The sequence below is a fragment of the Suncus etruscus genome, chromosome 8 (assembly GCF_024139225.1).
Source record: "Suncus etruscus isolate mSunEtr1 chromosome 8, mSunEtr1.pri.cur, whole genome shotgun sequence".
Classification (NCBI taxonomy): Eukaryota; Metazoa; Chordata; class Mammalia; order Eulipotyphla; family Soricidae; genus Suncus; species Suncus etruscus.
The window spans coordinates 62,155,562-62,179,847 of record NC_064855.1 but is presented as its reverse complement, the minus strand read 5'-3'; the positions used below and the strand labels follow the sequence as shown (position 1 = coordinate 62,179,847).

The 24,286-nt window shown below is 40.6% G+C and overlaps 1 protein-coding gene across 1 annotated transcript in view; it reads left to right on the top strand.

Moving 5' to 3' along the window:
* Nucleotides 1-24,286, top strand: part of EBPL (EBP like) — a 550,113-nt gene that overhangs the window by 139,923 nt on the left and 385,904 nt on the right. The window lies entirely within an intron of this gene.

Genomic DNA, 24,286 nt, shown 5'->3' with positions numbered 1-24,286 from the left:
AAAGAATTTTAAATACAGTTATGAATATCAACCCTGACACATTTTTAACACCCACAGTGCTTAGGGTTTACTCCTGGTTCTTCCTGGATCACTCCTGGTACCCTGTTTCCCCAAAATAAAAGTGTCATATTAACTTTTGCTCCCAAAAGATGCACTAGGTCTTATTTTCAGGAGATGTCTTATTTTTCCATGACGAAGAATACAGTACACATTTATTGTTAAATAAAGGGGCCAGAGAGATAACATGGAGGTAAGGCATTTGCCTTTCATGCAGAAGGTCCGTGGTTCAAATCCCGGCATCCCATATGGTCCCCCGTGCCCGCCAGGAGCGATTTCTGAGCATAGAGCCAGGAGTAATCCCTGAGGACTGCCGGGTGTAACCCAAAAACCAAAAATAAAATAAAATAAAAATAAAGGAAATTTATTGCCTGTGGTAATATGGTGTGGTAGTACGGTAGCTGCTAATACAAACCAGACAAACTGAATCATTCAGTAGCCAGTCAGGGTGACCCTAGCAACCAGTTTAAGGTAAATTAATTTTTATTCCAAGACAGAACCGAGGGGCCTTATTTTTGTGGGGATGCCCTATATTTAGCCCAGAAGGAAACCTGTAAGTAGATTTTATTTTCGAGGAAACAGGTAGTGATCAGGAAACTATGGGGTGCTGGGGACTGGAAGCAGGTCAGTCACGTACAAGGAAAGTGCCTTACCCATTTTTATTATATTATTGGCCTGAGCAATAAATTGCTTAGGGTATATTTTGAGTGGTTATTTTAATGAAAATGACCCAACTCAATTAAATAAAAATATCTGAATACCCTCTAAGGCTGCAGGTGATTTTATTTGTTTTTGTTTGGGGGGGGCCACACCTGGCAGCACTCAGGGCTGTGCACTCAGAAATCTCTGGCAGGCTAGGGGGACCATATGGGATACTTGATGGAATGCTTGGGATTGAACCCAGGCTGGTTTTGGGTCAGCTACATTCAAGGCAAATGCCCCACCCACTGTACTATCACTCCAGCCTTGCAGATAATTTTTTTTTTTTTTTTTTTTGGTTTTTGAGCAACACCCGGCAGTGCTCAGGGGTTACTCCTGGCTGTCTGCTCAGAAATAGCTCCTGGCAGGCACAGGGGACCATATGGGACACCAGGATTCGAACCAACCACCTTTGGTCCTGAATGGGCTGCTTGCAAGGCAAACGCCGCTGTGCTATCTCCCCCCCCGCAGATAATTTTTTTAAGTGTATCCATGAACAACTCACGCTTTAGGGTGCTTCAATAAGTGGTAGAAATAACTGATCCTGGGGCCGGAGAGATAGCATGGAGGTAAGGTGTTTGCCTTTCATGCAGAAGGTCATCGGTTCGAATCCCGGCGTCCCATATGGTCCCCTGTGCCTGCCAGGAGCAATTTCTGAGCATGGAGCCAGGAGTAACCCCTGAGCACTGCCGGGTGTGACCCAAAAACCACAAAAAAAAAAAAAAAAAAAAAAAAAGAAATAACTGATCCTGAAGCACATCAGGAATAGATAGCTCCTAAAATGCAGGGTGTGGTCCCAAAACAAAAAAAACAGGAGAGGTCTCTGGAGAAAGCATTCAGGAGATAAGATATTTCCTTTTGCTTTTCTTGCAGCCAACACCATTTGAATCCTTTGTACCACACCCTTTAGCACTGCCTTAGTGTCTACTGAGTCTCTAGAGCCAGGAGTAACCCCTAAGCATCACAAGGAAAAATAACTAGGGAAGAAAATGGACCTTTTTTTTTAACTATTTAGGCTGATAACATGAAGTTCATCTAATTGTAAACTTTAGAGGTTAACAATTAGTATTCCATGTCAGCTCTGGCAACATTTAATATTCTTTAACTTCATTCTGTCAGTTATATAGCAGTTTCTGACTATATAGTCTTACTTGGCCTTCAGAAATATTTTCATCTATCACTTCAAAAGGGCAACCTATGGGGGCCAGAGAGATAGCACAGTGGTAGGGTGTTTTCCTTGCACGCACTCATGCCTTCCAGGAGTGATTTCTAAGCGAAGAGCCAGGAGTAACCCCAGAGTGCTGCTGGGTGTGACCCAAAAAACAACAAAAAATAAAATAAAATTCAAAAGAGCAACCTTCGGGCCAGAGAGATAGCATGGAGGTAGGTAGGGCTTTTGCCTTACATGCAGAAGGAGGGTGGTTTGAACCCTGGCATCCATATGGTCCCCTAGGCCTTCCAGGAGCGATTTCTGAGCGTAGAACCAGGAGTAATGCCTGAGCGCTGTTGAGTGTGACCTAAAAAACAAAATAAGTTTTAAAAAAAAGGGCAACCTTCACCCTCACAGGAAATTAATAACTATTATCATCCTTTCACTGTTTTTCAATAACTCAATATTTATAATAGTTTTATTATTGCTTATGTTTCTCTTACTATGACTATTTACTTCCTCATTTCTATACTGTTGATTCTGGAGGTAGATTTGTATTTTTTAATAAAGAGACATTCTCTTTTTATTTTTTTTTTTTGGTTTTTGGTTTTTGGGCCACACCCGGCAGTGCTCAGGGGTTACTCCTGGCTGTCTGCTCAGAAATAGCTTCTGGCAGGCACGGAGGACCATATGGGACACCGGGATTCGAACCAACCACCTTTGGTCCGGGATAGGCTGCTTGCAAGGCAAATGCCGCTGTGCTATCTCTCCGGGCCCTAAAGAGACATTCTAGGGCCAGAGAGATAGCATGGAGGGTAAGGCATTTGCCTTTCATGCAGAAGGTCATTGATTCAAATCCCGGCATCCCATATGGTCCCCCCAAGCCTGCCAGGAGCGATTCCTGAGCATAGAGCCAGGAGTAACCCCTGAGCGATGCCAGTGTGACCCAAAAAAAAAAAACAAAAAAAAATTTTTAAAAAAATAATAAAGCGACATTCTAAGAGATCTTGAGTCAATTAATTATCTGGCTTGAATATTCAGCGCTTGCCAGTAGTGCAGTACTGTATTAGGGAGCCACCAAGGCTACATGCAGTGGTGCTGATGTGATGGAGGAAGGTTCAGGAGGGGCATGCTGGTGACTTCACATAGATTCTGGAATATGTATATCTTTATTAGAAATAGAATGAGGGGGGCCCGGAGAGATAGCACAGCGGCGTTTGCCTTGCAAGCAGCCGATCCAGGACCAAAGGTGGTTGGTTCGAATCCCGGTGTCCCATGTGGTCCCCCGTGCCTGCCAGGAGCTATTTCTGAGCAGACAGCCAGGAGTGACCCCTGAGCACTGCCGGGTGTGGCCCCCCAAAAAAAAAACATTAAAAAAAAAAGAAATAGGGGCCGGGTAGGTGGCGCTGGAGGTAAGGTGTCTGCCTTGCAAGCGCTAGCCAAGGAAGGACCGCGGTTCGATCCCCCGGCGTCCCATATGGTCCCCCCAAGCCAGGGGCGATTTCTGAGCACATAGCCAGGAGTAACCCCTGAGCATCAAAGGGGTGTGGCCCAAAAACCAAAAAAAAAAAAAAAAAAGAAATAGAATGAGGGGGCAGAGAGATAGCACAGTGGAAGGACATTTGCCTTGCTTGCGGCTTGGCCTAGAAGGGACCCAATTTGATTCCTGGTGTCCCATGTGGGCCCCCAGCCTGCCAGGGGCAATTTCTGGGTGCAGAGCCAGGAGTAGTTCCTGAGCACCGCCCGAAGGCCAATCAATCAAAGTTTAATAAAAAGACATAGAATGAGCTGATATCAAGTAGTAAGGAATGTCACTGGTAAAATAAACAAAAATAATAAAAAAATTTAATAAAATTCTCCCTAAGCATAATTAGATCAAATCTTCTATTAGATCATTATTACATTTTTTTTGGCAGAAAGTAATAAATATGGGGCCGGAGAGATAGCATGGAGGTAAGGCATTTGCCTTGCATGCAGAAGGACCGTGGTTCGAATCCCGACATCCCACATGATCCCCCATGCCTGCCAGGGTTGATTTTCTGAGCATAGAGCCAGAAGTAACCCCTGAGCGCTGCCAAGTGTGACCCAAAAAAAGAAAGAAATATGAAATAGTACTTGCCAAATAATATGAAGTTTCCTGTGAAATTTTTGTAAGGACTTTTCATTTCTTATTAAGATTATATAGTGAATAAAGAATTTCACATAGCATATCTATATCCCAAGAAATGACGGTACAAGAAAGTCTAACAGTTTATTTGACACAATATTTGTTTTGTTTTGGGGCCACATCCAGCAGCACTCAGTGATTCCTCTTGTCTCTTGCACAGAAATAGCTCCTGGCAGACTCAGGGGACTCTAAAGGATACAGGGGGTTGAACCCAGGTCTGTCCCAGCTCAGGAGCATGCAAGCGAAGTCCTTACCACTTTGGCTTTTCTTTATCATTCATGTGATTGGCCTACACTTGGTGGTTTAAGACGTATTTGTAATCCAAGTCAAACTTGCTTAGAAAAACATTCATATTTATTTGGTGGAATCTAACCAGAGGGGTTGTAGAGATAGTACAGCAAGTAGGGAACTTGCCTTGCATAAGTTGCCTTGCAATCCTCAGTATTCCCCTGTGATCTCTTGAGGACACTAGGAGTGATCCCTGAGCACTGCCAGGTTTGACAGTGTGCACTCACACACGAGACTAACCAAAATTGCTATTTGATTCTTTCCTGATCAGGTAATAAAATGTGATTCCCTTTCCTAGCATTGTATTTTCATTCATTTTTTTTTTCCCTCATCTTTCAGACACTCAACTCAGCCCATTTGCCTGAACCACAGTGTCCAGCTTCTGCCTTTCAAATCTGTAGCATTCTTGGGGCCAGAGCAATTGTACAGGTTGTTGTTTGCCTTGAGTAGGTTGTTTACGTTGCAAATGGACAACCTGGATTTAATCTCAGGCATCACATATGTTCCCCAAAGCACTAACCTGTGAGCATCACAGGATGTGGCTCAAAAACAAACAGAAAATGGGGCCGGAGCGATGGCACAGGGTGTAAGGCTGCCTTGTGCGTGCTAGCCTAGGACAGACCTAGGTTCGACCCCCCTGCGTCCCATATGGTCCCCAAGCCAGGAGTGATTTCTGAATGCATAGCCAGGAGTAACCCCTGAGCTTCACCGGGTGTGGCCAAAAATTTAAAAAAGGAGGAGGAGGATTGGAGGAGGAAGAAGAAGAGAAAATAGGTGACATTCAGAAGCTTTGCCCTACATTGGAAAATTATCAATCTTCTGGGGTCTGCTTTTGTTTGGGGGACCCAACATCAGTTGAAGATTTAGCTATAATCCTGCTTACTGTGTTACATCTAGATCTCTTTCACATGGTATCTTCTATTCCTTTTCATAGTTAATTCCTTCCATACTGGGCAGTCAGTAAAACTTTTGAGTACTTTATAGTTAACAAATTTTTCTTTAGCAATTTGCTTGATGTATCTGCTACTCTAATATTAATTTTTGCTGTTTTCTAGAATTAACAGATACCTATAAGATAATGTTCATTTGTCCTCATTTCTACAGAAAAACCTAAAATCTTTCCATTAGAAAAGGATTTTTATACCAAGATTCTGGAAACAATGCCTGACATTGTGAACAGTTAGATTAAATAGAAAACTGCTTAGCAGAATTTTTCCAGAAATCTGTAAAAGAAAGCTTGAAAATCATGAAATCTTATCATCTCATCTCTAATCAAAGCCTACATGATTACATGGAAAATTGTAAAGTCCTGGTTTTTAAAATAAATTTACTTTTATTATTTTCTGTCTCAATAGAATTATTTTTGTATGAGATTGTTCTATTTACATGTTCGTACTTTTGGGGGGAATTTGGGGCCACATCTGGTAGTGCTCAGGGGTTTCTCCTGGCTCTGCACTCAGGAATCACTCTGGTAAGCTCAGGGATGCCAGGGATTGAACCCATGTCAAAATAAGGCAAATATCCTACCCGCTATGCTGTAACTCCAGTCCCCTATTGTTTCAGTATAGAATGTAAACGTTTGTACTGTGTGGCCTGTGGTATTTCAAGTATTCCTTAATATATAAAAAGTAATTCAGATTTTTTTCCTGCTTTATTTGGGCCACACCCTGTGACACTCAGGGGTTACTCGAGGCTATGCACTCAGAAATCGCTCCTGGCTTGGGGGACTATATGGGACACCAAGGAACGAACCAAGGTCATCCTAGAGCAGCCGTGTGCAAGGCAAATGCCCTACTGCTGTGCTATCACTCCGGCCCCAAAAGGTCTTTTTATTTTGTTTGGTTTGTTTTTGGTTTGTGGCCACATCCGGCGGTGGCACTCAGGAGTTATTTCTGGCTCTGTGCTCAGAAATTGCTTCTTGCAGGCTCAAGGGACCATATGGAATACTGGGAATTGAACCTAGGTCCTGGTTCAGCCGAGTGCAAGGCAAATGCCCTACTGCTGTGCTATCTCTCCAGCCCCATAATTCAGAATTTTAAGAACTTTCTAATCAAGAAAGTATAATTTAAGAACCTCTGTTTTTATTTTTGGGCCATCTCTGGTGGTGTTCAGTGCTTACTCCTGGCTCTGCGCTCAGGAATCACTCCTAACAGGAGGCTCTGGAAACCAAATGGGATGCCTGAAATGGATCATGAGTAAACACATGCACGGCAACCAATTTACCCACTTTGGTGCAAACCTTTGCTTTTCAATATTTTTTACTTTTTTTTGTTTTGTTTTTGGGTCACACCCAGCAGCGCTCAGGGGTTACTCCTGGCTCTATGCTCAGAAATCGCTCCTGGAAGGCTCGGGGGACCATATAGGATGCCGGGATTCGAACCATCATCCTTCTGCATGCAAGGCAAATGCCTTACCTCCATGCTATCTCTTCGGCCCCAATCTTTTTTTACGTTTAACTTTCAGTATTTTTACAGTTTAAAATAAAGTTTTTATGTGAATAAAATGATATTTTCAATTTAATTTTTATTTTGATTCTGTTTGGGACTATACCTACTGGTGCTCAGGACTTATTTCTGACCTGTGCTTAGGGGGACCATAAGTAATGCCAGGGATTAGATTGAGGTTGGCCACATGCAAAGCAAGTACTTTTCTCCCTCTACTGTCTCTCTAGTTCTAGATTAAATGATTCTTAAATGTTAACTATTACTAGCTATATGCAAAATAGGTTAATAAAGAATTTACCATTAGGATTAATTGAAGAATTAATACAAGAATTAAGAAAGATACACAAAATCAAGTAAAATGGAAAATACTGGGGCCGGAGCGGTGGCACAGCAGTACTGCATTTGCCTGGCACGGGCAAGGTTCGATCCCCTGGCATCCGATATGGTCCCCCAAGCCAAGAGCGATTTCTGAGCACATAGCCAGGAGTAACCCAAGAGTCACCGGGTGTGGCCCCAAAACAAAAATAAAATAAAATATAAATAAAACTGAAAATGAGGTATTTTTGTTTGATGATTATAGACATGAGACTGTGGCTTTCTATCATTTTGTCATTTACAAAATCTCAAGCACAATGTATAGAGCATTTTCTTGTATGCGGCTGACCTGGATTTGATCCCCAACATCCTATGTGGTCCCCTGAACCTGCCAGGAGTGCCACCTGATGTGGCTCAAAAAAAAAAAAAAAAAAAAAAAAAACAAAAGAAAAATCTCAAGCAGTGAAACTTCAATCACTTCATTCTTGTTTAGCCAGGTGTATACAGCTAATTGTTCATCCAACAAGTAAATTTAATCAGCGAACTTGTTCCTCAGCCCAGTCTCTACAATGACATCAAGATGTATTTTACTGGGGCCAGAAAGATAGCACAGCAGTGTTTGCCTTGCAAGCAGCCGATCCATGGCTTAGGGTGGTTGATTGGAATCCCAGCATCCCATGTGTGCCTGCCAGGAGCTATTTCTGATAGCCAGGAGTAACCCCTGAGCGCTGCCTGGTGTGGCCCAAAAACAAAACAAAACAAAACAAAACAAAAAAAAGATGCCTTTAGCTTTAATGTCATGGAGTATTCTGCCTACATTTTCCTTTATGTATCTTATGTTTTAAGTCTGATATCAAGGTCTTTAATCCATTTTGGTTTGACTTTCGTGCATGGCATTAAAAGAAGGTCTTAGTGTATTTTTTGCATGTAGTTGACCAGTTTTTCAACACCACTTGTTGAAGAGGCTATCCTTGCTCTACTTCATATTTCTTGCCCCTTTATCAAAGATGAATTGATCATATACCTGACAGTCAGTCTCAGAATAGTGAAGTCTATTTCATTGATCTAGGGTCAGTCTTTATTCCAGTACCATGCTGTTTTAATGACTACTTTTTTATAGTATAAAGTAGGAGAAAGTAATGCCTCCCATCTTTTTTCCCTCCAAAAATTGCTTTAGATGTTTGTGAAGGCTTATTGTTCCATATGAACTTAAGGAGTTTGATCTGTTTGTTGAAAAATGTCATGAGTATCCTTATAAGAATTGCATTACATCTGTACAATGTCTTGGGATATATTACCATTTTAATTATATGAATCCTCAATCATGAGCAGGGAATATGTTTTCATTTCTTTGCATCCTTTTTTATTTCTTGAAACAGTGTTCTCTTTTTTTTTTTTATAGGTTTTTCACCTATCTAGTTGATTCCAATGTACTTGATTTTCTGAGGCATAATTGTAATGTAATTTTTAAATATCTCTTCTCTTTGTTTATAAAAAATAAAGGTTTTGCATATTAGTTTTGTAGCCTGCTATTTTACTATACAAATCTATTGATTCTAAAAGCTTTTTTATAGAGTTTTTAGGATTTTCTAAATATAGTATCATGTCATCTACAAACAGTGAGGGCTTGACTTTTTCCTTTCATATCTGGATACCCTTGATATCTTGCCTAATTAGCATGGCAAGTACTTCCAGTACTATATTGAATAAGAGTGGTGAGAATGGGCAGCCTTGTCTTGTGCCATATTTTTGAGGAAAGGATTTTAGTTTTTCCACAGGCTTATGTTATATGACTGATTATATTGAAGAAAGGTCCTTCTGCCTGCCTCAGTTTTTGGTACTGTGTGGCATGAAAACTCTTCTCTACCTAGGATTTGGTGATTCTCTTCCCTTGGGATGAACTGACCTGCAGCTCTTCAGAGATTCTCTGTGACTGATTATCTTTTTTTGGGGGGTGGGGCACACCCTGTGATTCTCAGGGATTATTCCTGGCTATATGCTCAGAAATCGCTCCTGGTTTGGGGGTGACCATATGGGACATGAGGATCAAACTGATGTCTCTTCTGAGTCAGCCGCATGCAAAGCAAACACCATACCGCTGCACTCCAGCCCCTGATTATCTCTCTAGTCAAATCATTTTTCATGTGTTCCAAGTGCTGTTGGCGTATACATTTATACACATAATTATATACCTACTCATAGGAGATGGGTATATTGTCACCAGGAGTCTGAGTTAAAAGATGATCTATGGGGGCCGGAGAGATAGCATGGAGGTAAGGTGTTTGCCTTTCATGCAGGAGGTCATCAGTTTGAATCCCGGCGTCCCATATGGTCCCCCGTGCCTGCCAGGAGCAATTTCTGAGCGTGAAGCTAGGAATAACCCCTGAGCACTGCCGGGTGTGACCCAAAAACCACAAAAAAAAAAAAAAAAAAGATGATCTATGGGGGCTGGAGAGATATCACAGCGGTAGGCATTTGCCTTGCACACAGCCGATACAGAACAGACTGTGGTTCATATCCCAGCATCCCATATGGTCCCCCATGCCTGCCAGGAGCACAAAGCCAGGAGTAAACCCTAAGCGTCACTGGGTGCAACCCAAAAACAAACAAACAAAAGATTATCTATGACACCATCCAATTTTAACAATATGTGATATTATAATCTCCAATAGTTATAACATTCATCAGGAATTTGGAGGTTTAGGGGCCGGAGAGATAGCATGGAGGTAAGGCATTTGCCTTGCATGCAGAAGGTCAATGGTTCAAATCCCAGCATCCCATATGGTCCCCCAAGCCTGCCAGGAGCGATTTCTGAGTGTAGAGCCACGAGTAACCCCTGAGCACTGCCGGGTGTGACCCAAAAACCAAAAATAAAAAGGAATTTGAAGGTTTAGATATTATTTTAATGGTGGAACTGGCATTGAGCTCTTAATCAGGTTCCTATCTCTACAATTATCAGTTTTGAACTATTAGATGGAGGCTGAACTTTAGCTTCTCAAAAAAAATGTATAGCCTAGAACAGTCAATATCCATATATTTATTTTTTTAAAAATAAGTATATGGATACATTACTCGTAAAAGCAAAGGAATTTCTTTGGAAAGAAATTCTTGCATAGAGGCTGAAGAGATAGTACAGCAGTAAGGCATTTGTCTTGCATGCAGCCGAACCTGGGACAGACTCAGTTCAATTCCTGTCATCCCATGTGGTCTCCTGAGCTGGCCAGGAGCGATTTCTGAGCACAGAGTCAGAAGTAACTCCTGAGCATCACCAGGTGTGGCCAAAAATTAATCAATAAATAAATAAACCTAAAAAAAAGAAATTGTTGGGGCCAGAGAGACAGCACAGCAGTAAGCCTTAGACACAGAAGGACAGTGGTTCAAATCCCAGCATCCCATATGGTCTCCTGAGCCTGCCAGGAACGATTTCTGAGCATAGAAATAGGAATAACCCCTGAGTGCTGCCGGATGTGATAAAAAAAAGTTGCATAATTAAACACATTTATTAATAAAATAGTAAGTAAAAAATTGGGTTTTTTTATAAACTTGAAAAAAATTAAAGGAAAGGAATATTAAAACAATCTTATATTTCTGTATAAACTTCATTTTCACCTTTAAATTATAGAAATACTTGAAAGATGCATACTCTAAAGAATTCAAAAAAAATTTTTTTTGGTTTTTTGGCCACACCTGGTGGTGCTCAGGGGTCACTCTTTTTTCTTTATTCAGAAATCACTCCTGGCAGGCTTAGGGGGCCATATGGGATGCCAGGGATCAAACCCTGGGTCAGCTTCTTGCAAGACATATGCCCTATGCACAGTGCTATCACTCTGGCCCCTAAAGGATTCAAATTCTAAAATGCAGAATTTGTTAGTTGTAAGCAAGACTTTATACTTATAGATCCCTCCTAATAGTCCAACTTTGGTTCCAAAGGTATTGGGTTATCAAGAATGACTACTGGTTTTAATCATTTATGTTATGTCATGTGACATAGTAGAACAATTTTTTTTATTTTTATAGCTCTAATATGAGAAAGCAAAAATATGAGAGTATAATTGTAAATGAAAATATTATTTTATGGGGTAGGAGAGATAGCATGGAGGTAAGGTGTTTGCATGCAGAAGGACAGTGCTTCAAATCCTGGCATCCCAAATGGTCCCTGAGCCTGTCAGGAGCAATTTCTGATCATAGAGTCAGGAGTAACCCCTGAGCACTTTCAGGTGTGACCAAAAAAAAAATAGAAAATATGGCTGGAGAGATAGTATGGAGGTAGGGTGTTTGCCTTGCATGCAAAAGGACAGTGGTTCAAATCCCGGCATCCCACATGGTCCCATGAGCCTGCCAGGGGCGATTTCTGAACATAGAGTCAGGAGTAAGTAACCACTGAGGGCTGCCGGGTGTGACCCAAAAACCAAACAAACAAACAAAAAAAGTTAATGGGATGCTTCTAAGTCCCATTGCTTACTAAAACCACTTTATTGAGTGAAATGGGTTTTCTTTTAAACTTTAATGCATAATTTTTAAAAAAGCTTTATGTTACACCAATAAAATTTTCAGAAAGCTAAAATGGCAAAAGAATAGTGAATCTCAAATATGTAGCTTTAGTTTTCTGCTATACCATTGAAATTATATTGATATTATAATGTGAATTTATTTTCATGTATTCTTAGAGCTTTGATATAATATTTGTATGACATATCTTTTTTAGAACTTTTGGATAAATCATAATTTTTTAAGTTGTTGTTGAGTTTTAGTTTGGTCTTGGGAGTAGTTGGCATCCTGGTTTTACCTAATAATCAGGTAGGGTTTCCTATAGTGATGCATTTGCTCCTCTACATTGATTTACCTTATTACATGTTTTCTAGATGGAATTTTGACACCACCATCACAGCACCTCCAAATATGAAGACTGACTATACCACTGTACCTAGATCACAATACAAAGGTATAAGCTTAAAAGCAAAAAGCAGACATTGTCTGTATTGAGCAAAGTGCCTGACAACAGCTTACATTAGTAAAGGGTAATAAGTGCTACATACAGTAATCCTCTCAGCACAAACTGTAAGTAATTTAATTCACTTTTATTTTTAAAAAGTCTTCATTTTGCCTTTTGCCTTTATGTATTTGTCAATTAGCATGCATTTACTTCTTAAGCAGTAGACATTCTTAGTTGTGGGTAAAAATTTAAGGCAGCTGGGAAGCTGGATAAATAGAACAAGGATTGCACATGCCCATCTCTGTTCCATTCCAGGGACCACTTAGCATCACCAAAACTGCCTTGCAAGTAATAACCTAGGGCGGACCGCAGTTCCATCTCCTTAGTCCTATCGGTCCCACAAGCCAGGAGTGATTTCTGAGCGGACAGCCAGGAGTAACCCCTGAGCATTACCGGGTGTGCCCCCCCCCAAAAAAAAACAAAACAAAACAAAAAAAAAAATATAGGGAGCCCCTATCTAGAATTTATAAATACGAATTTTTTTAAAAAATAGGAAGGGCTTGGTTTTATGAGAGTTTTTTGTTTGTTTTGTTTTGTTTTGTTTGCATAGGTCACATCAAGTATTGTGGAAATTAGAAAGAAAATTCCCTTGGCCTAAGAAATGCAAGGTGTATCCACTGTTGATGCATACTGTCATGAGCCCGACTACAGTCTCTGGACCTGTTCATTGTCGTACCCCAAAGTCTTTCTTTATGGTGCCAGAAAATGTTCTGCTCAGTTGTGGTTGTCAAAGTCTGTCCTCTGAAATTGGAAATCTTGGTTTTTGCACAGATCCTAGGACAGAGTCTAGGATAGAGTCTTTCTTTAAAGTCTTTCTTATGGTTCCAGAAGTTCTTCTAAATCACAGTTTTTGTAGTCAGTCTTCTGTATTTAATAATCTTGGTTTTTTGCACAGATCAAAGAAAGGAGTGTCTTCTGATATCATCTCATCATTAGGTGATGATGTAGGTCAACCTGCCCTTAGGTCAAGTTGTTGCTGTTTCCTGTGGACAGGATGTCATATGAACCTACCCTGGAAAAGTTGGTACCAGAGCAGTATTAGGGACTCTGTAGGGGGGAATTTACTTCCTGGTGCTGTTGCAGGAAACTGTACCAGTTCTAAGGATGGGATCTGGAGTTCCGGTTAGATGGTCAATGTTCAATCACATGTGGTCTAAGTTGAGTCCCCATGACATATGTTCAGGGTGGGAGGTGCACCGTATTATAGAATTTATGGGTTCTTATCCCTAGCAGATAAGAACTTATTTCTATACATAAGATTTCCTCATTTTAGTGTGCTTATGTAAAAAGGAATGATGCCATATTATATTGTTGGTGCATTTGAGGGTAAAAATGAAAAACTAAATGATCCCTGTGCCCTGGTTTTGACCTGAGCTTTTATTCCAAGCAAGACTATTTTACTAGAATTTCGCACTAAGTTTTTGGGTATGACCCAAAAAACAAAACACTTATGTATTTTATACTAGAAGATATTGGTGGTAGCAATGAAGGCTAATTTGAGAAAGAAAGAAGTTGAGTACCTTATTTATTTTATTTTATTTTATTTATTTTGGTTTTTGGGTCACACCCGGCAGCACTCAGGGGTTACTCTTGCCTCTACACTCAGAAATTGCTCCTGGCAGGCTCAGGGAACCTGAGGGATATCAGGATTCGAACCACCATCCTTCTGCATGCAAAGCAAATGCCTTATCTCCATGCTATCTTTCCAGCCCCAGAGTTACTTTTTTAAAATAATTTAAGGTGATATCCAGGCATTCCAAAGGAAATATTTTGATCAAAGGTTGCTTAATAGTTGAATGTACAGAACTAGGATTTTTGTTTGTTTGTTTGTTTGTTTTGGGCCACACCTGGCGGCGCTCAGGGGTTTCATGGCTCTGAGCTCAGAAATTGCTCCTGGCAGGCACGGGGAACTATATAGGATGCTGGATGCTGGGATTCGAACCACTGTTTGTCCTGAATCGTCTATCAGCTGCATGCAAGGCAAACGCTCTACCACTGTGCTCTCTCTCAGGCCCCAATATTCTTTTTTATTTATTTATTTTTTTATTGGTTTTGGAACCACACCCGTGGAGCTCTCTCAGGCCCCAATATTCTTTTTTATTTGTTTGTTTGTTTGTTTGTTTATTATTTATTTATTGTTTTGGAACCACACCCGTGGAGCTCACGGGTTGCTCCAAGCTCTGCACTCAGAAATCACCCCTGGCAGGCTGGGGAACCACATGGGATGCTGAGAATCAAACTGGGTCCCCCAGGTCGATTACAAGCAAGGCAAACACCCTACCACTATGCTATCTCTCCGGCCCCTGTGTTAATATTCTTGAAGCTTACCATTGTTTATATTAGTAAAAGAGATCTTTCCCAGTTTCATTCTGAGGAGATACAATTGAGAATTTATAGTTCGAATAATTCAGTCAGTTAAAATTTTGTAGAATTGACATGGTTTCAAGTTCTCATCTGGAAAAAGAGAAGTAATTGAATTGTGGGAAGTGTGCTGGTCTCCAGTTGCAAAAAAACAGCACAGCACAAATATCTGGCATTCTGTCCAAAGAACTGTAATAATAAACAGAAAATTGAAAACCAGGAAGACAAGTTTTACAAAAGTGCAACTGTGGCATTTCAAAGGAGATATAATAAGAAATTCCAGACGATGGCCAAACTAGGCTAAATTGAGACTCTCCATTTTTTATGGAGAAGTCATTAGAAGGCAATGAAGGTTCTGTCTAAACTGTCTAACATGAACTTTTTTTATTCTCACCCTACATAAAATTTCTTCTGAAAAAATATGGTCAACAAAAATTAAATAAGAGAGGGGCCAGCGCCATAGCACAGCAGTAAAACATTTGCCTTGCATGCAGCCAACACAGAATGGACCCCGGTTTGAATCCTGGCATCCCATATGGTCCCCAAGCCTGCCAGAAGCGACTTCTGAGCGCAGAGCCAGGAGTAACTCCTGAGCATGGCCAGATGTGACCCAAAACAAAACAAAAAAATTAAATTAGCGGGCCAAAACAATAGCACAGGGCTAGGGCATTTCCTTTGCATGCAGCTGACCCAGGTTCAACCCTTGGCATCTCATCTGATCCCCTGAGCTAACCAGGAGTGATTTTTAAGTGCAGAACCAGGAGTAACCCCCTGAGCACAGCCAAGTGTGGCCCAAAAACCAACAAATAAATAAATAAATAAATAAATAAATAAATAAATATTAAATAAGAATTCAGCATAATGGGGTTGGAGTGGTGGCACAAGTGGTAAGGCATCTGCCTTGCCCGAGTGCAGCTGACCCAGGTTCAACCCCTGGCATCTCATCTGGTCCCCTGAGCTAGCCAGGATTTCTGAGCGCATAGCCAGGAGTAACCCCTGAGTGCTACCATGTGTGGTCCAAAAACCAAAATAAATAAATAAATAAAATAAGAATTCAGCATTGCTCACATTTTAGTCAGTGTAAATGACCAAAACAACAACAAAATAATAATAAAAAAAGAAATAATAGAAAAAATAAATAAAATACTTTTATTCTCTAGGAACTAAACCTTATTTTGTGGTATTTCTGTTGAGAAAGTAAAGGTCTTCTATTTACCTAGTTAATACTTTATATGATAGCTATCCATCCAAAGAAAAATGTACATTTTAAACTTATTGTTTAATATGGTCTATTTTAATAGTATATAAGGAAACCTAAAATGTTAACTGGTGCTTTCAACATATCTTTTTTAAAACTTTTATCTTCTAACTATAGACTATTTCTGCTTCAATCCTTGAACCGCTTGGCCAATCTAAGTTGAGTTAACCTATGATTTTAAATCAAGATATCTCAAACTAGAAACTTTTTCTATATTTCAGTCATAATTAGTCTAACTTACATGTCCTGTCTGCAGACTTCACCGGTCTTTCTATGACTTCTGAAGGTAAGTAAATATTTTATATTGCTTAAAGTCACAAATATTCATTTTGAACTTATATTCCTTTAGTTTATTCCTTTAGTTATTGTCAGAGACAGCCAGAGACCAAACCCTGTTATGGAATTCTGCAGGACAAGCTACTCTGTGTGGCCTGAATGAGTAACCTAAGGCATTAGCTATTAACTAGCCCAAGAGCTCAAAGAAATGCCGAAGCATTCTATCAGCCACACATTCCAGGAAGCTTGAGACATCTTTGAAGCTTTACTATCTTAAAGTGAAAATGGTTCCTGTGTAAAGATAGCATACAAAGTTTATTCACAGGATGCTCCCTGTGGAGACTGTCTGTAATGCTGGCTGTTTCATTTTGCTTCCTCTCCACCCCCTGTTTAATCATGCTTAAAAGAGTCTGTACCCTTCAATAAAGCGAGACCTTGATAAGACACTTTACTTGGTCTCCACCTCTTTATCCCCCCATTCTCTTTTCAGGCTGGGTCCCCTCTATATACCCACGGAATAACGGAGTCCTGCAGGATGGGACAAGTTATATTCTTTTAGTTATAAGGAACTTATATTTTCTTTTGTTTTTAAAAAGCTATGTACAGTTTAGGGGCCGGAGATATAGCATAGTGGTAGGGCATTTGCCTTGCAAGCGGCCAACCCAGGACAAATGGTTGTTCAAATTCTGGCATCCTATATGGTCTCCAGTGCCTGCCAGGAGTGATTTCTGAGCACAGAGCCAGGAGTAACCCCTGAGCACTGCCAGGTGTGGCCCAAAAACCCAAAACCAACCAACAAACAAAAAGTTATGTGCATTTTACAGCATTAAAATTTTTGTTTGTTTTTGTGCCACACCCTGTGACACTCAGGGGTTACTCCTGGCTATGCGCTCAGAAATTGCTCCTGGCTTGGGGGACCATATGGGACGCCAGGGGAACGAACCCGTCCATCCTAGGTCAGACAAGTGCAAGGCAAATGCCTTACTGCTATGCCACCACTCTGGCCCCAAGTATTAAATTTTTATTAACAAATTATGTATATTTTTGTGTCCTTTCCAAATTTTTTGTTTTGTTTTTGGACCATACCATGCTGTCTGCATGCAGGACAAGAGCCTTACCTACTGTACTCTCCAGCCACATATATTCCCATTTTAAATGAGCTATTTTATTATGATTAAATATAAATATATTTATATAAATTTATATAATAAACAATATAGAATATATTTATAATATACAATATAAGTAATAGTATTTATGATATATAATAAATTTAAATGATATATTTATGTAAATGTAAATATATTACATATAATATGAATATATTATATTTATATAATATAAATATATTATGTGTTTTTCATCTAGTTGTCACTCTTATATATACTCATATTTATTCATATCATGCTTACTTCTCATCTATTCACTATGTAAGATTTAGCCTTTTTTTTTTTTTTTTTTTGGTTTTTGGGCCACACCCGTTTGACGCTCAGGGGTTACTCCTGGCTATGTGCTCAGAAATCGCCCCTGGCTTGGGTGGACCATATGGGACGCCGGGGGATCGAACCGAGGTCCTTCCTTGGCTAGCGCTTGCAAGGCAGACACCTTACCTCCAGCGCCATCTACCCGGCCCCCAAGATTTAGCCTTTTAACCAATTCAATTTTTACTTGAAATGTGTCATAATCTAGGTAAATAGTAAGACATTTTTCTTAGCTTATAATGAATGTTTGGTAAAATTTACAAATAATTTTATCTTTAATAAACCCAACACAAGGCTTGATATCCAGTTCTGTGGCAAAATAGGTAAGGGGCCGGAGAGGTAGAACACTGGTAGGGCGTTTGCCTTGCATGCAGCCAACCCAGAACGAACGGTGGTTCAAATCCTGGCATCCCATATGGCCCCCTGAGCCTGCCCGGAGTGATTTCTGAGCACAGAATCAGGAGTAACCCTTGAGCTTCACCGGGTGTGACCCAAAAACCAAAACAAAAGAAAAAAAAATAAGGTGAGTAATTGTGGTTTTTACTAGGTTATTGATATTCCAGAAAACTAAGAAACTTTCAGAAACTTTTAGAAATCATCTCATTAATTTTTTGAACATTTTGCTTGAAACACTCTCAAAGTTTTTTTACTTGTAACACTTCAGTTCTTTTCTTTTGGCTCCAGAAAGGTAATCTATTTTCTACATTTTTTAATTTTTTTGTTGTTGTTGTTGTTGTTTTCGGGCCACACCCGTTTGATGTTCAGTTGTTACTCCTGGCTAAGTGCTCAGAAATCGCCCCTGGCTTGGGGGGACCATATGGGATGTCGGGGAATCGAACCGTGGTCCTTCCTTGGCTAGCGCTTGCAAGACAGACACCTCACCTCTAGCGCCACCTCGCCGGCCCCATTTTTTTTTTTAATTTTAAATTAATTAAAAGTTGTTTTTTTCTTTTTTTTTTTTTTTTTGGTTTTTGGGCCACACCCGTTTGATGCTCAGGGGTTACTCCTGGCTATTCGCTCAGAAGTCGCTCCTGGCTTGGGGGACCATATGGGACACCGGGGGATCGAACCGCGGTCCGTCCTAGGCTAGTGCTGGCAAGGCAGACACCTTACCTTTAGCGCCACCGCCCGGCCCCTGTTTTTTTCTTTTTTTAAGGAGACTCATGGGGCCCGGAGAGATAGCACAGCGGCGTTTGCCTTGCAAGCAGCCGATCCAGGACCAAAGGTGGTTGGTTCGAATCCCAGTGTCCCATATGGTCCCCCGTGCCTGCCAGGAGCTATTTCTGAGCAGATAGCCAGGAGTAACCCCTGAGCAACGCCAGCTGTGGCCCAAAATACCAAAAAAAAAATAAATAAATAAATAAAAAAATAAAGAAGACTCAATATGAACTTGCTGTTACAAAATCAATTTCCTCAGCACAGAAGAAAAATACAGTAGAATATAGGAGGCTTAGTGTGCTTTCCCTACTTTTTAATTACACAATGTAGTCCTTTCCATCATTATGTGATAGAGAACCAATACAAAGATTTATAGAGCAAAACTGGTGTATAAGATAGAAATAGTATAAAAGTTAGAAACATTATGATTCCACAAGCCACAATTTTTCAGTTTGTTTTCCTATCCTTGACCATTTTCTTTAAGTTTCTGATTTCAAATATACTCTTTTTTTGTTTTGTTTTTTTGCACCACACTTAGTGATGCATAGGGGTTACTCCTGGCTATGCGCTCAGAAATCGCTTCTGAGTTGGGGGACCAAAATGGATGCCGGGGGATGGAATCGTGGTCTGTCCTAGGTTAACACATGCAAGGCAAATGCTCTACCGCTTGCACCACCACTCCAGTCCTCAAATATACTTTTTTTTTTTTTTGGTTTTTGGGCCACACCTGGCAGTGCTCAGGGGTCACTCTTGGCTGTCTGCTCAGAAATAGCTCCTGGCAGGCACGGGGGACCATATGGGACACCGCAATTCGAACCAACCACCTTAGGTCCTGGATCGGCTGATTGCAAGGCAAACACCGCTATGCTATCTCTCCGGGCCCCCTCAAATATACTTTTAAAGTAACCCAAGTTAATTGATTATTTCATAACCTAAGAATTCTTTGTAAAAAAAAAAAGACAACTCATTTTTACTTATAAGGTACATTATTGAGGTTCAAAGCTGTTAAAAAATATTTTGAGCCTTATCAGAAGTAAAATAAGTTATTGAAAATAAGTTGAAATATAAATGTAACAAGAGAAGAGACTCAGATGTTGACTATATGTGGTATCATAAGACTGACCAGCATTAACATGTGGTGATTCATACAGTGTGCATAAAATTGAGTGATGGGTTTATGTTTTGGTAAAACAAAGTTTTCAGTATGGTTGTGCACGAATAGATTGTCATATATTAACATAATCTTGTTTTCCTCAGAGTACATTTGCCTGCTTCCCTTTCTAAAATAAGATTTCATTTTTTTCATATCCATGGGTTTTTTGTTTCTTGGTTTGTTTGTTTTACTTTTGGTTTGGGGGCCACACCTGGTGGTGCTCAGGGGTTACTCCTAGCTGCACTCAGAAATTAACTCCTGTTAGAATCAGAATTATATGGAATGCTGGGGATCAAAGCCAGGTCAGCCAAGTGCAAATGCCCTACCATGCTGTATTGCTCCAGATCCTCGTGGACCAGAGCTCAGTTTTTTTGAGGGGCTTATTAAGATGACAGATGAGTCTACAGATGGGAAAAGAAAACCTCTAAAATGTTTACTAAAATAAAAAACTCAATCCACTATGAGACTAAACTTTTTTTTTTATTTAAGTTTTTGGGCCACAGCTGGCAGTGTGCCCAGGGGTCACTCCTGGCTCTGTGCTCAGCAATCACTCCTGGCAGGCTTGGGGGACCATGTGGGATCCTGGGAACCAAACCCATGTCAGTCCCGGGTTGGCTACATGCAAGGCAAACACCCTACCTCTGTGCTATGGCTCCAGCCCCAAGTTCTGTCCTTTTTTAATACCACCAATGCAGCTGAGACCACTTGGCCCCTGGCTCTCATTCTTTCATATTTTTCTCCTCCTCCACTCAATTTCTTTACTTCTCACTATACGCTGGGGCTGAGGGTATTCAAGACAACTCCCATTTAAACCATTGCATTTCTTCTTGCAGTTATTCTGTTTTAGTATTTTTAATCCATAATAGTTTTCATAATCTAATCAACAAAGTATTTTTTCAGATTTTAGTGTTACAGTGTTACATGTGCACCTATACAAATTATACCTAGCTACCTAGATCACATCATCTTCAAAACTAAGATGACACATGAACTGTTCTGTGTTTTTCTTTCTACACAAGTTAGCTATTTCGCAAAAAAGAATTATGACGCCAAAAGCTAATAAATTATTTGTAAAGCTTATTTTTCTGGTATGTGGCCCACACCAAGCAGTGCTCAGCATTTATTCCTGTCTCTGAACTCAGGAATTACTCTCAGTGATGCGTAGAAGACCATATGGATGATAGGAGTTGAACCTGGGTCAGCTGTGTGTGCAAAGCAAATTTCCCTACCTGCGATCTATTACTCCGATTTCTTTAGAGTTTTTTTATTTGTATTATATTAATATTAGCATTACTAATTCTGAAATACTTCTAGACTTTGGGGCCAGAGAGATAGCACAGCAGAAGGGCGTTTGCCTTGCAAATGGCCGACCCAGGACCAATGGTGGCTCGAATCTCGGCATCCCACATGGTCCCCAGTACCTGCCAGGAGCGATTTCTGAGCAGAGAGCCAGGAGTAACTCCTGAGTGCCGCTGCATGTAGTCCAAAAACAAACAATATGTATATATATAGACTTTTACAGTATATATAATGTCTTCTTAATATATATATATATTTCTAGACTTTTACAGTATATATAATGTCTTCTTAAAATATTGGTAGGAACTGTTAAAAATCTTCTGTGCCTGGGGCCTTAGAGATAGCGTGGAGGTAAGGCGTTGCCTTTCATGCAGAAGGACAGTGGTTTGAATCCTGGCATCTCATACAGTCCCCTGTGCCTGCCAGGGGCGATTTCTGAGCCTAGAGCCAGGAGTAACCCCTGAGCACTGCCGGGTGTGACCCCCCCCCAAAAAAAAATCTTCTGTGCCACTTAGTATATAAATCTGTAAGCAATTAATAGCAACTTTTAGAATTTTTTTTTACTAAGAGGAGTTTCAACGACTGTAATTTATCAATGTGAGATAGAAGTTACACTCTGCTGTAATAGGCCCCTAAACCTCCATCTCCCACCACACATACAAAATATACCACAATCACCACTACCATACACACACTATCAGATACTGATTTTTTTTTCTTTTTTTTTTGGGGGGGTAGGGGTGTTGGGCACAACACCTGGTGGCACTCAGGGGTTACTCTGGCTCTACACTCAGAAGTCACTCCTGGTAGGCTCAGAGGACCATATGGGATGCCAGAATTCGAACCACTGTTTGTCCTGTGTTGGCAACATGCAAGGCAAACGCCTTACTGCTGTGCTATTGCCCTAGCCCCCCTGATGCTTCTTTTTAAAAAATATTTTTTTTTTTTTGGAGATGGGGGCTTGGATCACACCCTTGCCATACTCAGGAGCTATTTCTGGCTGCATACTTAAGGGCCATATATGATTCTGGGATCGATCCAGGATACACTGTATGCAAAACAAACTTAACTCCAGTACTTTCTTTTTGTTTTGTTTTGTTTTGGGGGAGCCACACCCAGCGATGCTCAGGAGTTACTCCTGGCTGTCTGCTCAGAAATAGCTCCTGGCAGGCACGGGGGACAATATGGGACACCGGGATTCAAACCAACCACCTTTGGACCTGGATTAGCTGCTTGCAAGGCAAACGCCGCTGAGCTATCTCTCCGGGCCCAACTCCAGTACTTTCTCTCCAACCCTGCTACACCTTAAAAAAAAAAAAAACAAAAAAAAAAACCTAATGTATCTACATCGTCTGTTGAAAAGCAAATCTCCCATACCTGAGTCCTATTTACCCACTTCCCTGTCCATAGTGATATATGAATGTTTCTTAACATTCCATGAACACATTAAAAATGTACATATAATTTTTTTTTTTTTTGGTTTTTGGTTTTTGGTTTTTGGGACACACCCTGTGACGCTCAGTGGTTACTCCTGGCTATACGCTCAGAAGTCGCTCCTGGCTTGGGGGACCATTTGGGACGTCGGGGGATTGAACCGCGGTCCATTCTAGGCTAGCACTGGCAAGTGGCGCCACTGCGCCAGCCCTAATTTCTACTTACAACAATCCTTATCAGTTTATAAGTACAATTTTATTCTTTTTAAAGGCTGTATTTTATCGCATGAATGTAATTTATCTACTCCCTACTTATAATCTTTAAACTTATTATTTTTTTTTTATTTTGGGGTCACACCCGGCAACGCTCAGGGATTACTCCTGCTCAGAAATCTCCCCTGGCAGGCTCGGGGGACCATATGGGATACCAGGATTCAAACCACCATCCTTCTGCATGCAAGGCAAATGCCTTATCTCCATGCTATCTCTCCAGCCCCTAAACGTATTCTTAATCTTTTCTTATAATGATGTGGTTTTTTTTTTTTGAATGGAAGCTCTTTAAAGCTAAAAAAAAATCTAGTCTTATTTAATTCTAAAAACAGTATATATAGTGCCCAACAGATGTTTTAACATGTTTTTGAATGAATTAAACTTTTAAAAGTGAAAATCAGGGGCCGGAGTGATAGCATGGAGGTAAGGCGTTTGCCTTTCATGCAGAAAGTCCGTGGTTCAAATCCCGGCGTCCCATATGGTCCCCCGTGCCTGCCAGGAGCGATTTCTGAGCATAGAGCCAGGAGTAACCCCTGAGCGCTGCCGGGTGTGACCCAAAAACCAAAACAAAAAAAAAGTGAAAATCAATGAGGCAAGAGGATAGAACAGTGGATAAGGCACTTGCATTACTTACACGATGACCCTGGTTCTATTCACAGCACCACATATGGTCCTCTGAGCAGAGCCATGAAGGAGTAAGTTCTGAGCACTAGTGCGTATTCGTGGCCCCCAAAACCAAACTAATAACAAATATAATTGTAGGGGTAATTCTGTGGGATCTTAGCTTACATTTTTGCACAAGAAATCAGACAGAGTCATGGGAGAAAATGTATTTTCAGCCAGGGGTTGTCAAGCAGCTTCTTACATCTTATTGAGCCAGCCTTCTCTTCTTTTCTGCTGCTTTCCTTACCACTTTTATTAGCCAGAGTTTAATATAAACCATCTGAGGGTCTGGATTGATTTAGGATACTTGTGCTAATTAACTCAAAAATGGTGAAAGGAATAGTAAAATTATTTTAAAGGTGTACGACAATAATAAAAAAGACCAACTTATTTTACTTTTTTTTTTTTTTTTTTGGTCACACCCGGTGGTGCTCAGGGGTTATTCCTGGCTATCTGCTCAGAAATAGCTCCTGGCAGGCACGGGGACCATATGGGACACCGGGATTCGAACCAATCACCTTTGGTCCTGGATCGGCTGCTTGCAAGACAAACACTGCTGTGCTATCTCTCCGGGCCCTATTTTACTTATTTTTTATTGTAATTTTGAGTATGGCTTCCAAAGCAGTGCTTGGGGGTTCAGAGAAGCATTTCTAGTGATATGTCTAGTGACAGGTCAGTTCAAATCCAGTGATAAAGTACTATTCCAATATATCTGGTCAATAACCACCAAGGCCACCCCTCAATGTCCATCAGGGTCATACCCAGCATTGCTCTAGAGTCAAAAAGCCTCAAACCTGGGGCATATTATAGGCTTTTGAATT